General features: G+C 35.9%; 1 protein-coding gene across 3 annotated transcripts in view; it reads right to left on the reverse strand.

Annotated features, from left to right (window-relative positions):
• PDE7A (phosphodiesterase 7A) overlaps positions 1-15,662 on the reverse strand; it is a 126,286-nt gene that overhangs the window by 91,576 nt on the left and 19,048 nt on the right. Inside the window, exon 2 of one of the 3 annotated variants that reach the window (XM_031669595.1) lies at positions 11,391-11,514. The exons of the other annotated variants lie outside the window; for them this stretch is intronic. The gene's annotated coding sequence lies outside the window, so the exon portion shown is untranslated. The remainder of the gene's footprint in view (positions 1-11,390; positions 11,515-15,662) is intronic. 3 annotated transcript variants of the gene reach the window in all.

Below are 15,662 nucleotides of genomic sequence, written 5' to 3' on the forward strand. Positions count from 1 at the left end.
ATTTGGAACAAGTTTTTTGTTTCTTGCCACTAAAGAAATTCTGGCTGATACAACGAGTGACATGCTGCAGCCTGCTCATATTGGTTCAGGACAGCCAGTTCTATACATGTCTTCCCCACCCCCATTCAGTGATACTGCACTGACAGCTTCAAATCAGCCATGGTAAGAAGATGTACACTATTTAATCTTTATTGAAGTATAGAGAAGACTGGAATAGGAACATTCAGTGCTGGTAGTTAAAATGAGCAGAAATTGGTAAGCACCATTTTTCTTTCAGAGGTCCAGTTGCTACACATTTACCAGCATACCACTGGATACAACTCTATTTCAAAGTTTTCTTTTCATCAGATCTACCTTTTTATTCCCATAAAAGTTAATAATAATAAATAAGTTATTAAAATAAGAATTTTACCAACAAAATACCATATATATCTGGGTTTCCAATAAGACCTTATTAGAAAAAAAATCTCCCGTATTTATTTCTATAAAAGAACATTTCAGAATATGGAAAACTACCGACATTGTAAGTTTTTTTTAAAAAGAAACTGACTATGAAACAGTACACACAGTAGGAGAATCTATTTCAATGAACAGATAATAGGACTGCTGAGCTAAACACCAATATGTTCACAATGTTATTTCTGGGTAGTAACATCACAAATGATTCTTATATTTTTGCATGTTCTTTCCCTTGATTTTTAATGATGAACATGCAAACTTATTAAGAGTAATAAAGAAAAATACAATTTGTATTTTCAAAAGGAAGAAAAGTAAAATACAGTAATTTTTGTCCATGAGCACAAAAAGACACTTTTTTTCCTTCCATTTTATCTAGGAAGAAACTATGTAATTCCTTGCAGGTAGGAAGGTAGCACTAATTCTTAAACTGGGTGATTCTTTGTTGCTATTTATAATACAAAGTTATAAACTTGTTCTCTACCTCAAGAAAATGTAGTCATAAATTGACTTACGATATGCATTATAAGAAAAGTGCTGTATTCTTCACACATAATTGCTTTGAAAATAATGTGATCTGATTCATGAAATTGCATAACCTCTACTCCTAAAGAGGATATAGTAAAGTGAAGTAGTACTTGACCAAGAGTTAGAAGATTTGGTTTCTGGTTCTAGAGTTAACCCTTATTAGCCATGTGACCTCTGGCAAGGAGCAATCTCTCTGAACCTAAATCTTCTCATGTGTTAAATGGAGCTAATAACACCCATTCCTCTTGACAGGATGAAATAAAGTATATGAAGACTATCAAATGAAAGACGGATTAAAAGCACTGCTTCATTACATAAACATTGTAAGTCTTATAACAACCGTATTTTGTTCCATTTTGATACAAAAAAATAGCTTTATAATCAGGAAGTTATGATGCCAGTTTCTCTGGTAACAGGTTAATTTGCTCAGTGCTTTGAAGATCTTTGTATCAAAAAAAGTTTTAAAAATATTTTCTTTACTGCTTTACTCTTTTAAATTTACCTCAAAAAATCCAAGGATGATGTCAACAGACTAGCATTACCACAACATGACACTAGAAAAGCCAAGGAAGCTATAGATTGATTTCAGTAAGAAATGTTGCTGTAAAAGAAACTACCATCAGAGTGAACAGGCAATCTACAGAATGGGAGAAAATTTTTGCAATCTACCCATCAGACAACAGGATAATATCCAGAATCTACAAAGAACTTAAACAAATTTACAAGAAAAAAATCAAACAACTCCATCAAAAAGGGGGCAAAGGATATGAACAGACGCTTTTCAAAAGACATTTATGCAGCCAACAGACACATGAAAAAAAGCTCATCACCACTGGTCATCAGAGAAATGCAAATCAAAACCACAGTGAGATACCATCTCTCACCAGTTAGAATGGCGATCATTAAAAAGTCAGGAAACAACAGGTGCTGGAGAGGATGTGGAGAAATAGGAACACTTTTATACTGTTGGTGGGACTGTAAACTAGTTCAACCATTGGGGAAGACAGGGTGGCAATTCCTCAAGGATCTAGAACTAGAAATACCATTTGACCAAGTGATCCCATTACCAGGTATACACCCAAAGGATTATAAATCATTCTACTATAAAGACACATGCACACGTATGTTTACTGAGGCACTATTCACAATAGCAAAGACTTGGAACCAACCCAAATGTCCATCAATGATAGACTGGATTAAGAAAATGTGGCACATATACACCATGGAATACTACGCAGCCATAAAAAAGGATGAGTTCGTGTCCTTTGTAGGGACATGGATGAAGCTGGAAATCATCATTCTCAGCAAACTATTGCAAGGACAGAAAACCAAACACCGCATGTTCTCACTCATAGGTGGGAACTGAACAATGAGAACACTTGGACACAGGGTGGGGAACATCACACACCGGGGCCTGTCGTGGGGTGGGGGGATGGGTGAGGGATAGCATAAGAAATACCTAATCTAAATGATGAGTTAATGGGTGCAGCACACCAACATGGCACACGTATACATATGTAACAAAGCTGCACGTTGTGCACATGTACCCTAGAACTTAAAGTATAATAAAAAAAATACTGCTGTAAAAGCCCTGAATAAAATATTAGCAAGTAGAGTCATCAATAGAACAATATTTTTTTTGTTTTAAAAGGACAACATATTTTAACCAAGTAAAAATCATCCTATTTTTTAAGGATAAATTAATATTAGAATATCTACTAAGGTAATTTACTGTATTAGAGCAAAGGTGAAAAACTTAAAAGTATCTCAATAAATGACCCAAAATTATGTGAATAAAATAAACAATCACTCCCATATAAATACTCCTAATATTCAAACATATTTTAAGAAACAATCATTCCCAAATAAATAATTCCTAATAAAGTAAGAAAAAGGTAAAACTGTTATTTGCAGGTGATAATGAAACAGACAAGAAAGGGGGCTGAAAAACTATTAGAAACAATAAATGTAGTATACAACTGATTTACAAAATTAATTCAAAAATTAAGTTTGCCCACATATAACCAATTAGGTAGAAAACATAATGAGGGAAAATATTTAATTTATATCTGCAACCAAATAAAAGTAAATCTGGGTATAAACAACAAAAATTATAAAGGCCTCTATGAAGAAAACTGTAATCTCTATTGAAGGATAGAGAAGACTGAAATAGGAACATTCAGTGCTAGTAGTTAAAATGAACAGGAGGAGGAAGTACAGAAAAAAAGGAGGAAGATGAGAGCAACTTTACCAGTCAGGTTCCCAGCAGAAAACTGATGACAAACTCAAGGAGGTAACTGAAGAGAACTTCACGGAGGGACTGTTAACTGAGGTCTGACCAGGGTGCAGCACCCAGGGGCTAGCAATAGTGGAAAGCTGTTACTACTGAACCCTAGTGAAGACTTTCACTGTGGGAGAGAAGACGAGAAGTGTGGTCTTAGGTAAACAAACACAGCCCTCCAAGGGGAAAAGCTGGGAAATGTACCCTAAACTCTCTCTCCTCCCACCCGCCCATCTCCTGCTGGGCCTCCCATTGGCCAACCCAACCAGAAGCCAGATGGCATGAGAGGCTAGATGATTCCACAGAGGTTAGCCTCTTTTGGCAGAGAGCAAGATGAAGAGTAGAGAATATATTCGAAAGAGCAAAAGGAACATCTAGCACAGCAGCTATTCTCCTTTGACTGTTTATGCCAGGCACTGCTCTAAGCACCTTATTTGGATTAATCCTTTTAATTCTCACATGGTCTAATAATGCCAATTAACCCTAAACTACAAATTCAAACAATTCCAGTAAAAATATTTGGTGTGTAGTTAGAGGGAAGAAGGGAGTTTTTGACAAATGATAGATTCTTCTAGAATAATAAACATACATGCAAGATCAGGGAGGGGGGAAAAAGAAAAACAGTCCTATCAAATACAAAACTAAATTATTAAACTATTAATTTAAATGGTTTGATACTGGAACATCAATAGACAGATCAATGGAAAAGAATAGAAAGTCCAGGCCAGGTGCGGTGGCTCACACCTGTAATCCCAGCACTTTGGGAGGCCAAGGCAGGTGGATCACTTGATCCCAGGAGTTGGAGACCAGCCTGGGCAACATGGCAAAACCCCATCTCTACAAAAAATACAAAAAATTAGCCAGGTGAGTGGCATGCACCAGTGGTCCCAGCTACTCAGGAGTCTGAGGTGGGAGGATCGTTTGAACTCAGGAGGTGGAGGTTGCAGTGAGCCAAGAATGCACCACTGCACTCCAGCCTGAGTGACAGAGCAAGATCCTGTTTCAAAAACAGAAAAAAAAAGAAAAGAAAGTCCAGGAATAGAACAAAATACATGCACAAGAATTTCACATGTGATAGAGGTAGTGTTTCAAATAAATGGAGAAAAGATGCAGTATTTAATAAATGATTTCGGAGAAACTGGCTAGTAAGTAGAGGAGGAAAGGCTAAATTACTGCCTTATTCCTTATACCACAATAAATTCCAGATGAAGCAAAGATCAGAACATGAGAAACAAACTGTGGAAACAGATTCATAAAGAATAATGTAAAAGAACTGTATAAGGACACAACAATGAAAGTATTATCTTAAAGCAGAAAAGATAATATTCTAAGCATGATATAGCACCAGAAGCCTTAAAAGGGGGAAAAATATGACACATTTAATTAAATAAAACCACCACACACAAAAAATCTACCATAAAAAGTCAAAAGATAGGAGATCAGATAAAATACTGGTAATATTGTAATAAAATCTCATTTTTCTTATATTACTCTTGTAACAAGGTAATGACCGGATATATATTTTTGAAAAATAGAAATGCTATTAACATAAAAACATGCAGAGCATCACTTTTAATAGAAGCAAAACAAACCTAATGAGATAGCTTCTTATTTTAACCATCACACTGGCAAGGATTAGAAAGACTGATAATATCTCACTGCCAGTAAGGGTATGGAGATAATGAGAAAGAAACAACAGATACCCTGCATTACTGAAAGGCTCACTAGCCAACTCAGGAACCAAACACATTAGAATAAATTTTCAAATGAACCTTCATTATCTGGACTGTCCCTACACTTGCTCAGGAACTAAACAGATTTGGATAACACCATATCCCTTACCATTTGAACTCACTGTGCTAATTCAAGAAAAGGAAAGTATTTGGACAGGGTAGGCGCTGTGAAAAATACAAATAAAAATACAAAACGTACAGTTTTGTAGTGAGAATGTAAGTTACCATAATCCTTTCAGAGATATCAAAATTATAAATGCACACAGCTTCTGACCCAAGTTCTACCACTTCTAGAAATGAATGTCACAGATATATTAGCATAGGAATGTAAATATGTATGCACAGGATATTTACTGCAACACTGTTTGAAACACTATTAAAAAAAACACACACACACAAGAAAGCCAACAACCAAAAAACTTAACAGCCTAAGCATCTTCATTAGTAGTGACCTGATTAAATTACAGTCCATTTACAGAAAGTTATGAAATCCCAGTTTTTCAAAGATGATTGGTATGTACTGGGAAAAGACCATTTAGTGAATCTTCTTAGACCAGGAACCAAAATGTAATGTAAATATTGAAAATGATAGTTGATTTTCAAATTTTGACTTGAAAAATGAGATAAAAATACACAAGTTTAAATTATTTTATATTTGACAAAATTTAAGTTATAATTTCAACTGCAAAATTCTTAGACTAAAAGAATGAATCAAGCACTGACTTTATTTTTTAGTGTAATCTTTTTGGCAAAATTGTACAATAGCACTATTGGATATCCTTCATGTTTTTCTCTTATGGGACAATTACAAAGAAGATATTCTTGCAAAAATTCTGAAGGGTTCCATCCATTTTCCTACGGTCGTCAAATCAGGCTTCCTTATAGCATCTATTATATCATCAACCTTGATAATTTTCTCTTCTTCAACTGTCAATAGCTTTGAGTTCTTTAATATCACACCCACGAACTTCATAGACACCTGCATATTTTGCAAGATGACCAATTTCAGTTTGCAAATGATTTTATTCTCTTTTACTAAAATTGTTAATAAATGGTCAGGGCAACATTTGAGTGGAAACTAATTTTAAAAGTGGTGTTTTCATTACTTAATTTTTTTTTCTGAAGACCTTGGCTTACATAACCAATGTAGTAACACAGATGCTAAGCAGGTGATTAAATGAAAATGACCTATTATACTGATATAAAGATGTTCAAGATACACTTATTTATAGAACAATATGTAGTATGATTCCATTTGCTTAAAAAGGACTTTCATATGTGAATATATCATACATATATAATATGTATGAAGATATCTATCTTTATATGTGAACAGATTTTCAGAAAAGGCATTCAGGAAACTATAAACATTGCTTAACTCTGGGGAACTGCTAAGAAGAGGTTTCCTTTAATTGTATTTTATATCCTTCTAAATTATTTAATTTTGGCCAGGTGCAGTGGCTCATGCCTATAATCTCAGCACTTTTGGGAGACCAAGAAGGACAGATCACCTGAGGTCAGGAGATCGAGACCAGCCTGACCAACATGTAATCCCAGCACTTTTGGGAGGCCAAGGAGGACGGATCACCTGAGGTAAGGAGTTCAAGACCAGCCTGGCCAACACGGTGAAACCCCGTTTCTACTAAAATACAAAAATTAGCTGGGTGTGGTGGCGGGCACCTGTAAACCCAGCTACTCGGGAAGCTGAGGCAGGAGAACTGCTTGAAACCAGGAGGCAGAGAGGTTGCAATGAGCTGAGATCGCACCACTGCACTTCAGCCTGGGTGACAGAGACTCCATCTCAAAAAAAAAAAAATTAAATTTGCTACAAAGAAGTAATAATACATTTACAATGATGCTGACAACAATATTTATAATAACGTATTTACAGTAATGGTATGTTGATGATATAATTAGGTTTTAAATTAAATACATAGTAATGATAGATAATCTATGATCCCAGCTTTCAGGAGTTTAAACTAAGCCCCAACTTGTAAGAGCCATTAAATTTAGAAATCTCAAATACTAATTAGTTAAACCATTTAAATTACATTCTTATGCAACGCTCAATGCAAGGCTCAATTACCCTAGCAGTTTTTTTCAAATCTAATTACTTCAGACAGAAAACCTTTGTTTACCTCTTTACACTTTAGAGACAGGATCTGGTCTCTGATTACCAAGTTGTGAAATAAAATCTGAGATTTAAGCAATAGGCAAAAGATAAGTAAAACTAACTCCCAATCATGACACAAAAAATATCTGTGCTCACTGAAGCAACTTTAACTGTTCTAAAACCTCTCCCAAGAAAAAAGAGAGATGTGTTCATTTTATACTAAAATTTCAATAAGCGTCAAAATCAAAATATAGTCAGATGATTCTCAAAGTGTGCTACAGGGAGACCCAATACCTTTTCAAAGGGTCTTAGAATTATACATTGTTAAAAGATCTCTTGACAGAATAATGGATTTTAATGTAACAGTACAAAATATTCATTGATATGGTTTCAGATCCTACGTTGTAACTAACTTTTACAAAACTATCACTTCTTGAGTTTTACTGTCATATCACAGAATATTCACCATTATATGAAAAAGCTTCTAAAATATACCTCCAACTACATCTTAGTGGGGCCTGATTTTCTTCACTTACTTCAGCCAAAGCAACACACAGCCAAAGCAACCAAGCAACACAACAAAGCAACAAATTCAATGCAAAGTCAAAAGTGAAATCCAGCTGTCTTCTATTAAGGTAGACCTTAATGAGATTTGAGAATGTAAAGCAATGCCACTCTCCTACTTCACTTTGGAAAATACATATTTTCATTTAAAACATGTTATTTATGTTAACATGTAATTGGTATTTCTTGTAAATGAATAATATTTAGCTCCTTTCTCAGTTTTAATTTCTAATATAATAAATATCACTATATAAAATCCACATAAACAAAAGCTCTTTCGAGTTCTGAGAATAATAAAAGTGGAAAGGAATCCTGAAACAAAAAGTTTTGAGAATCATTATCACAGTCTATTCTATGAATCAAAAGGCAAAGAGGTGAAAGCAATTTGCTTACAACTAGGACGAACGTGCAGAAGGTGAATGTTAGATACTAAATTTGCTTTTTAGATAGAATTCAATGCTTTTTAAAGAGATGAGAAAAAATATATTTATAGTCTTCTATATTAACCTACATATTGACATTTTCAGTGCTCTTCATTTCTTCCTGTGGATTTGAGTTTCCATCTGGTGTCATTTCCTATCAACCTAAAGAACTTAATCTTTTAGTATTTCTTATAAGGTAGGTCTGATAGCTACAAATTCCGTCTTTGTGTAGGAATGTATTTATTTCACCTTCATTTTTGAAGGTTAGTTTTGCTAAATATAGACTTCTTCACAGACAGTTTTCTTCTTCCAGCACTTTGAATATGTCACCCCACTGCCTTGGGCCTCCACCAATACTGATGAGAAAGCAGCCCTTAGTCATTGCTGATGCTTCCCTTTGTGTAGTGAGTTGATTTTCTCTTGCTGCTTTCAAGATATTCTCTTTGTCTTTCAGGAGTTTGACTACGTCTAGGCATGGGTCTCTTTGTATTAATCCTAGTCACATTCACTGACCTTCTGGATGTGTAATTTAATGTTTTTCATCAAATATGTGAAGTTGTCCAAAAGGTCATTTTTCTGACCCTTTCTCCTTTTGAGACTCTCATTACACATATGTTGTACACTTAATGTTTTTTACAGATTTCTGAGGTTCTGTTCAATTTTCTTTCGTCCTTTTCCTGTTTTCAAGATTGAATAATTTCTACTGGTCTGTTGTCCAAGTTCATGGATTCATTTTCTTGTCATCTCAAATCTGCTATGAACCCCTCCAGTGAATTTTTAATTTCAGATATTGTATTCTTCAACTCTAGAATTTCCATTTGATTTTTAAAACTTTTAACTTTGCAATAAATTATTTACAGAAAAGTTGCAAAGATAATACAGAGTGTTCCTATATATGCTTCCCTAATGTCAACATTTTCTCCTAATGCTAATTAATATCTTACATAACTGTGTTATACTTACATATCATATACATATACAGACATACATCTACAAATAAACATGTCTCTATATAACACATTTACATTAACACACATAATAATGGAGGTGTCTTACATAACCATGGTACATTTGTCAGAAATAACAAATTTCCATTGGTGCAACAAAACAAACTAAAATATAGACTTTATTTAAATGTCACCAGTTTTTCTATTGTTATTTTCTTGTCCAGAATTCAATACACAATGCCACATTGCATTTAGTCATCATGTCTCTTTGATCTGCTCTGACCTGTAATAATTTCTCAATTTTTCCTTGTTTTCCATGACCTTGACAGGTTTGATGAGTACTGGTCAGGTGCTCTTACGGAATAACCCTGAGTTTGGCTTTATCTGTTGTTTTCTCATGATTAGACTCAGGTTATAGGTTTTAGGGGAGAACACTACAGAGGTGAAGTCCCTCTCATCATATCTCATTATATCAAGGAGTGGTTTTTTTGTTATTAAAAAAATAATTTCTATATTCTTGTTGAGAATCTCAATTTGTTGACATTGTTATACTTTAAATATAATTTCCTTTTGTTCTTTTCACATATTTATAGTAGTTTGTCTTTACTAAATCCAGTATTTGGGGACAGAGACAATTTCTACTGACTTTTTTTTCCTTGTGTATGCATCACCCTGTTTCTTTACATGTCTTATAATTTTTTTTGTTGTTAAATCTAGGGATTTTAGATAATGTAGCAACGCAGAATTCTGACTGTTTTCCCCATTAAAGGTACTGTTGCCATTTTGTTTCTTTTTTGTTTAGCATCATGATCACAACAAATATGTGAAATCTGTCTCCTCTATGGTACACAATCATTGATATCTCTGCTCAGTTTTTTTCTTAAAATACTTTCATTTTTTATTTTTTAAGCCTGCCTCCCTAGGAGTTGTCCCTTTGCACAATTTAGTAGTCACTGTGACACTGAACAGAGATTGTGTTCAAATACCTCAAGATAGCAAGGCTTCCATCTCTGTTCATGGGCATATGTGTGGGAAGGGAAGCGCATTCAAAGTTCAGTCTGTTTTCAAGTTTGCTCTGAGTTGAACTTCCCATAGGGAGAAATTTCAAGTCTCCTATGTACAAGCATGTACCTTTGGAACCAGCCAAAAGTATGTGAATACCTTAGTCTTTCTAAGGTCTCTGTTGTGCATATGCACAGCCTCATCCAGGAATATTCTTGCCCCCAAAACTACTGAATCTTCAGGCTATTTGAGCTGAGCCCCTGGTCTTCCCTTATACTTCTGGAAATTCATATTCACAACATTACCTACCACTCCAAAGAACTAAGCCCCCTTCAAACTGAGGTCCTTATGCCCTGCTTCTCACTGGCAGTACCTCCATGTTAACCAAGCTGGGGCAGAATTGGGGGAATGTGAGTAGCCTCAAGCTAGAATGGCCACTGATTCCCACTGTTCTCGCTCCAAATTCAAGAGCGTAACATTTTTCAAAGTTTTATACAATTGGCCTTTAGTCAATCTCCAGAGCACTGAAATGGCTGCTTTAGAAAAGTAATGTAATGTTGGGTGTAGTGGCTCATGTCTGTTATGCCAGCAACTTTGGGAGGCCAAGGTAAGGACTGGAGCCCAGGAGTTCAAGACCAGCCTGGGCAACATAGTGAGACACTGTCTCTACAAAAAAATATATTTTAAGTTACCTGGGTGTGGTGGCACATGCCTGTGATCCCAGCTGCTCTGGGGCTGAGGAGGAAGGATCACTTAAGTACGGAAGTTCAGGGCTGCAGTGAGCCCTGACCACACCACTGCACTCCAGCCTGGGTGACGAGAGTGAGACCTTGTCTCAAAAAAAAAAATTTTTTTTTAAGAAATAAAAATTCTACTGAAATGTTCATATTGTTTGGACCAATCATTCCACTTCTATAAAAACCATCCTTAAAGAAATAACATCAAAATATAGAGAAAACTGTAATTAGCATGTCCTTACAAAGTTATTGCTAACAGCAAGAAATTTAAAGCATGTAAGTATTTAGCAGAGTTAGATATTAATAAAACCATGGTACACACATCTGATACATCACATAATCCTTAAAAGTTAAAATTACAAAAATTATTCCATTGTAAACTTCTTAATTCTTCCCATTGACAAAAGTTAGTAAGATTAATTTTATTCAAGTTGTGGCACAATACTAGTTGTCTCCCAAAACATCTATTCTCATATACTTCCTGAGCATATAATCAGCCACACAGGCTCCATTTCCCAGCCTCCCTAATAGGTAGGCATAGCCATGTCACTACGTTCTCACCAATGATGCAATGTGAGTGAAAGAAACAGCACAACTTCCTGCTCACCTCCTCAATGGCAAACTGTACTGAATTTCCTCTTTCTCCTCCCCACAGGCTGAAGTGTGAAACTGCACAACCACGACAAGTGGATCCCTGTATTACTTCATGGAGCAGAATAGAATATCTCCACCTATTACATGACAGCAAAATAAAATGTTATCTTATTACGAAGACTAAGTAACCACAAAAATCCACATTTTAAAAAGCATTACACAGCCAGGTGTGATGGCTCACACCTGTAATCCCAACACGTTGGGAGGCCGAGGCAGGCAGATCACTTGAGGCCAGGGGTTCAAGACCAGCCTAGCCAACACGGCGAAACCCTGTCTCTACTAAAAATACAAAAATTAGCGGGACATGGTGGCACATGCTGGTAGTTCCAGCTACTCAAGAGGCTGGGGTGGGAGGATTGCTTGAGCCCAGGAGGTGGAGGTTGCTGTGAGCCGAGATAATGCCACTTCACTCCAGCCTGGACGACAGAGTGAGACCCTGATTCCAAAAAAGAAAAAAGGAATTATATCCCCCAAAGCTATAAAATTAAATGTACCAAATGATCAAAACTACCTTAAAATATGTATATAAATATAGGAAATACATAAAAATAATATTTGGTGGTAGAATTATTAATTATTCTTTATCAGACTTTCAGGAATATTGTTTAAATTACTTGGACAATTTTAAAAGTTGAAATTCTTTTTGTTTGTTTTTTGAGATGGAGTCTCGCTCTGTTGCCCAGGCTGTAGTGCAGTGGCACAATCTTGACTCACTGCAACCTCTGCCTCCCAGGTTCAAGAGATTCTCCTGCCTCAGCCTCTCAAGTAGCTGGGACTACAGGCGACCAACACCAAGCCCGGCTAATTTTTGTATTTTTTGTAGAGACAGGGTTTCACCATGTTGGCCAGGGTGGTCTCGAACTCCTGACCTCAGGTGATCCACCCGCCTCGGCCTCCCAAAGTGTTGGGATCACAGGCGTGAGCCACCACGTCTGGCTGAAATTGTTGACTTAAACAACTGAGGATATAAATAGTAAAACAGTGAAAAGCAGTTCCAAAACAGATTTAAGAAATTTTTATCCTATTGACTTTCATATTATAAAACGTGGGTCCTCTGGCCAATATTCCAAATCCAAGGTGCTTGGTCTGCAACCCAGTGTCATTTCCATTCTTTAATAAGAATTATCTACTCATATTTCTCAAGGACACTAGCTAGTAGCCTTAACCAGTAAGACTAACTCCATATAACTAAACAAGCCTTTTCGACTTTTTCTTTTTTAAAAAAACCTTTTTTGGCCGGGCATGGTAGCTCACGCCTGTAATCCCAGCACTTTGGGAGGCCGAGGCGGGCAGATCAGGAGGTCAGATCGAGACCATCCTGGCTAACGCGGTGAAGCCCCGTCTCCACTAAAAATACAAAAATTTAGCTGGGCGTGGTGGCAGGGGCCTATAGTCCCAGCTACTTGGAAGGCTGAGGGAGGAGAATAGCGTGAACCCGGGGGGCGGAGCCTGCAGTGAGCCGAGATCGCGCCACTGCACTCCAGCAGCCTGGAGTGAGACTCCGTCTCAAAATAAATAAAATAAATAAATAAATAAATAAATAAATGAAATAAAAAATAATAGAATTTTTAAAACCTTTTTTATTTGTATATGTTTTAGAGAAAATAATGCCTCAATGCAAGGAGACATGAGAAACAGACCTAAAAAGCTTTATGAAGCTTCCCTTAACCTAAAAATCAAAAGGATGAGCGCTGTTCCCACTGTGAAAAGCATAGCTTCTCATAAAATAGCAATTTAAGGTTAAAATTCCCTCCTCCCCAAACCAAGAAACTAAAACAGCCCAACCCAAAGAAAGCAAAATAAATGTAAAAACTTTGCCATCCTCTCATATTTGAAACTATATAATCCCTCTAAAAATATAGCCAATTTATACAGTATCTTGATGTTCCCCAAAACAATTGTTTTGAAGGGGAAGAAATGTGTATAACCCTGTAATATATTGCTACTGTAAATCGGTCTAATTATAGAAGTGGTACCCCTGACTCCCTAGCAATATGTACCATAAATGTCCATTTTTAGAGCTGTGCTGTCCAGTGAGAATCACTAGCCCTCTGTAGCTATAGCATACTTGAAATGGTGATAGTCAGAATCAACATGTGCTCCCAGTAGACAACACACACTGACTTTTGAAGACTTATTATCTAAAAACTATAAAATATATACCTTTGTAATTTTGATTACATGTTAAATTGATAAAATTTTACACGCAGTGAGTTAAATAAAATTAATTTCATCTGTTTCATTTTACTTTTTAAAATATGGCTACAACAAAATTAAAAATTACATATGTGGCTCACAGTATATTTCTACTGGACACCAATGGTGTCATACCTGAATGAGCTGATACAGTTTCTAATAGGCAGAATTTCACAACCATTGCCTTTTGCCTTAGTACTCTCTAGTTGCATACTTTTATGTTGAAAACAAAAAGGGTATGTTGACCTGGGGTTATGTCCCACAGATTACTAAAGATAAGGGCTGCCTACAGTCATCCCACTACTCAACAGGGACCAATCTGTTAGAATAAACAAGGCCCCAGGAGAAATCCAGAGACCTCTGTAAAGTCTTCAAGGGCTGGAAAACTGCCCCTCATTCTGACCTTGCTGTCCATCAGCTTATATGAGAGACTGTGAATGCTATACCACTTCAAGAAGCTCTCCAGAAAACCTTTGTCATCCTAAGAAAAAACAGTAGCCACCTTGAGATGGCATATGGTACTTCAGAACAGAAATGACTGAATGCCATGGCAGAGAAAGGGGTGGCATTGTGGGAAGGAGAAAAAAGGAGGAAGTGTGGGTAGAGCGGACAGCTGGACTCTCTGTAGGACTAGGTCACTGACAGGACTTGGTAACGGTTTGATTCACTTTCTATGTTTGCTGAATACCTACTTTGCGTGAAGCACTGGGCTTACGAAAGTGAAATAAACAGTATCCACTCTTAAGAATCACATATTCTAACCAAACATACTGAAATCAGAACAGAGCAGTGGACAAGGTCAGCTGTGCTAAGAGTTAATCCTAGGCCGTAACCTTAAAGACTGAAACCAGAGTTCGTTAATAAAGTCAAATAAATCAGTAGAGAAAAAGCTGAGGGCAACTGGACTCAGGAAGCAAAGAAAGTTATGGATACATGGTATCCTAGGGGTATGATGAGTGCACTTCAAGAACCCTTTGAAGTGTTACAAACATTTCTACACAGGCTCCCCCACTCCCATGTTTGGAGGAGGTGGAAATAATGCATAGTAATTAACAGATTATCTGAGGCAGTAGTCTCCAAAATTTTAATGTATTTATTATCTATCTCATTATCTATTATCTATCTATATATACATACACAAACACTCTATGGAAAATAAATAAAACTAGGATCAAAAAATTAAAGTTAAAAATAAATACAAGTAAAATCCTCAAGTTTCATTTTTCTATTTCCAGTGGTTCTTCTTGCACAGCCCACTTGAATCCTGCTCTAAGGTGTCCTAACATTAAAATAAAGACATTTAAAAATACCACTGATGGGGAGAGGAGGGTGGAAAACCTCTAGAAAATTTGAAAAACCACACCTCAAATAGAAATGAGCTGAGGCCAACCACAAAAATCCTTAAAGTCACTTCCAGAAAGGTTTTCTCCAAAAATGAATTTGGAGAATTTTCATTGTGAGACAAAGAAAACATTAAACTGAACAATGATGTTTCTACAGATTTCAGGTAATCTGTGTTCTGTTTTTACCTTCAAATTGTCCTCTTGTATGTTAATATTATTTTAAAAATCCCTTTAAATGTTTCCAAGATATATAAATTCTCCTTAAAAACTTAAAAGTTTTAAAAAAGTAATCTGTCTAAAATGGGTCTTATTTTCTATTTTTCTTACTATAACATCACAAAATTAAGAATACTTGATTTAGGGGGAGACTGTGTGGCAACTTCTTTAACCCTGAGAATGCTTCTGTAGTACATTCAGTTACATGCATAAAAAATTTTCCTCCCATTCCACATTCTTAGGTCTAGAAAAATATTTATCTTGTCACCTTTATCATATATTAAAAACATGAAGAGATAACTAGTCATTAATTACTGACAATTAGCTATGCAATATATTAAGATCTTTATCAAACTAATATATTGACGACAAAAAGTTTACACGTGGGAGATTTATAAAATACTAAAAACTTTTATTAATAATGAACTTACCCCTATTATTACATCATTACAGCAACTAAAGACTTACCA

Source organism: Papio anubis, chromosome 8, assembly GCF_008728515.1.
Source record: "Papio anubis isolate 15944 chromosome 8, Panubis1.0, whole genome shotgun sequence".
Taxonomy (NCBI): domain Eukaryota; kingdom Metazoa; phylum Chordata; class Mammalia; order Primates; family Cercopithecidae; genus Papio; species Papio anubis.